Here is a 2,795-nt window from a genome sequence, read left to right as displayed (position 1 = left end):
ATGTAAAATTTACAGTGTCTACGAGTATAACTATTAAATATAATTATTATAAATGTATTTGTATGTTTGAACATTTGGATTTATATTTCTCAATTCTGCATTACAACTGAATGTATTATGATGAATAATAGTACATTTTTCTCTTATTAAATCTTATTATGCCTGTAATGTTTTTAAATTATGTTAAAATAACTTTAAGAATATTGTGATTTCTACAAGCATTTTTTTTAAACCTATTACATAACCACATATTCTTCTGCAATACCAATACACTGATAGTATCCACAGAAGTACTTCGTAATAAAATCGTCAATCCAATCATCGATCTTTTGAAATTCTCGCATTCGAAATCGCACACAAAGTGTAGTTACAAATGAATTCCGACTCGTCTCTGTCGAACAATTTGCGGGACTAACCATTATCATGTTTACAACAAGCTTCGCTTACTCCATGCCGCACATTTACATAGATCCATTTTAATGTTACGCTTCGAAGCGAGATTTAGTTAATTTGTAGTTTCTACTCTCTTGTCTGTTGTCGTCGCTTTTGTAGCTGATTAGTCCCATTAAATGTGACAGTAGTTTGCATAGTTAATTAAAATTTCTAATTACAAATGTAAAGGACGTTAAATCGTTGTTTTAAACAGTGTTTTGTCTTCTTCATTAATTATGAGCGTAAATGAATTGGGCTTTGAGTTGTTCATTATTATTTTAATTTCATTAATTGTATAATTTCTTCTTAGTCTTTCACTGGGCTTCTAGATCTATAACATACTCGTACATTTTCATTGATAAATTTTACTAAGAAGTTACAATAAGATAACTTTAACACATTCTAAGCATAGCTCGTTGTGAAAGAGGTTCTTCGGGAAAGAACTACTTCAATGCCTATTTGTATCCACAAATGGCATTGCTTACTGTTACGGACTGACGTTTGGTTACGGAAGGCACCTATGGCTTAATATCTGTTCCTCGAATTTCCATAATGCAATTTTTCATTAAATCAAACTGGGCTAGATACGATCTTTTTTTTTTATTCTTCTTTATAAGTTAGTCCTTGACTACAATCTCACCTAATGGTAAGTGATGATGCAATCTAAGACGGAATCGAGCTAACTTGTTAGGAGTAGGATGAAAATCCACACCCCTTCCGGTTTCTACACGACATCATGCCGGAATGCTAAATCGCTTGGCGGTACGTATTTGTCTGTAGGATGGTAACTAGCCATAGCCGAAGCCTCCCACCAGCCAAACCGGGACCAATTAAGAAAACCCTAATAGGCCCAGCCGGGGATCGAACCCAGGACTTCCGTCATGTAAATCCACCGCGCATACCTACCACAGCGCCACGGAGGTTGTCAAATCTGTCGCACGTAGTAATATAGTCTGAAGATATTTCGAAGTGTATCTCATGTGTGTCCGGTGCGGGGTAGCTCGGCGCATCGTTACACCGCGGGGTATTTTCGGCCCCACACCACCACGTGCTGTAAACATCCGGAGCACGGGTTAGGAAGGAAATAATCACTTCGCTTTATCGGCGATTACAATAAAGATGTTCTTGCGATTTTGCGAAATTATTGCCTTTGTTATTAAAAAAGGCATAAGGAGTCTAGTCTAGCCTTAAGCAGGAGTGGCTAAGCCTATGTGGATAACGGTCTGGGGTTCGAGTCTGAGTCGCGCTGTGAAATTCTGAGCTTTTTTTTGTAAATTCTCAGTCCGAAGTCGGTGGTGTTAAAACACTGTGCCTCGGAGGACACGTTAAACCGTCGGTCCCGGTCGTTATCATTAGCATCAGTTGATAGCGCTCTTCAAAAAGTTTGCCGTTATTAACTATAACAAAAGACAGATAATGATAAATAACGATCCATTATATATCATTATCAGTATCAGTAAAATACTTAGATGGTCTATTTAAACCAATCTATACTAATATTATAAAGCTAAAGAGTGTGTTTGGTTGAACGCGCTAATCTCAGGAACTACTGGTCCGATTTGAAAAATTCTTTCAGTGTTAGATAGCCCATTTATCGAGGAAGGCTATAGGTTATATATTATCCCCGTAATCTTACGGGAACGGGAACCACGCGGGTGAAACCGAGCGGCGTCAGCTAGTTATATTATAAACATCTGTCCAACCTCTAAACTGCTGGGAAACAAAACATATTTATATCAGGCCTACCCTCGGTACGAGTCACATTCGTCAAGCCAATTCCAACATGTCCGTGTTTAGCATAATTTTCGTTTTCAGTGTAATATTTTTTCTTTTGTAGACCGAGCTCAGCGGGCGATGGAGCGTGTTATGCTTGGGGTTTCTCTGCGTGATCGAATCAGAAATGAGGAGATCCGCAGACGAACTAAAGTCACTGACATAGCTCAGCGAGTCGCGAAGCTGAAGTGGCAGTGGGCAGGCCACATAGTTCGAAGAGCCGATGGACGTTGGGGTCCCAAGGTGCTGGAATGGCGACCCCGCACCGGAAAGCGCAGTGTTGGTCGACCCCCCACTAGGTGGACCGTAGACATCAAGCGGGTTGCAGGGAGCCGCTGGATGCTGGCGGCTCGAGACCGTTTTGTTTGGAAGTCCATGCAAGAGGCCTATGTCCAGCAGTGGACGTCTATCGGCTGACAATGATGATGATGATGATGAGACCGAGAGCCTGCGATAACCAGACACGCCTCATTTTAAGAAGGTCAAAATTGATTCTGATCAATTTTGACCTTCTTAAAATGAGAGCCTAGCTAAGTACGGTGTACCATTTTTTTTTTTTATTATTCTTTACAAGTTAGCCCTTGACTACA

Source organism: Bicyclus anynana, chromosome 4 (genome assembly GCF_947172395.1).
Source record: "Bicyclus anynana chromosome 4, ilBicAnyn1.1, whole genome shotgun sequence".
Taxonomy (NCBI): domain Eukaryota; kingdom Metazoa; phylum Arthropoda; class Insecta; order Lepidoptera; family Nymphalidae; genus Bicyclus; species Bicyclus anynana.
Note: the sequence above shows the minus strand (reverse complement) of the source record.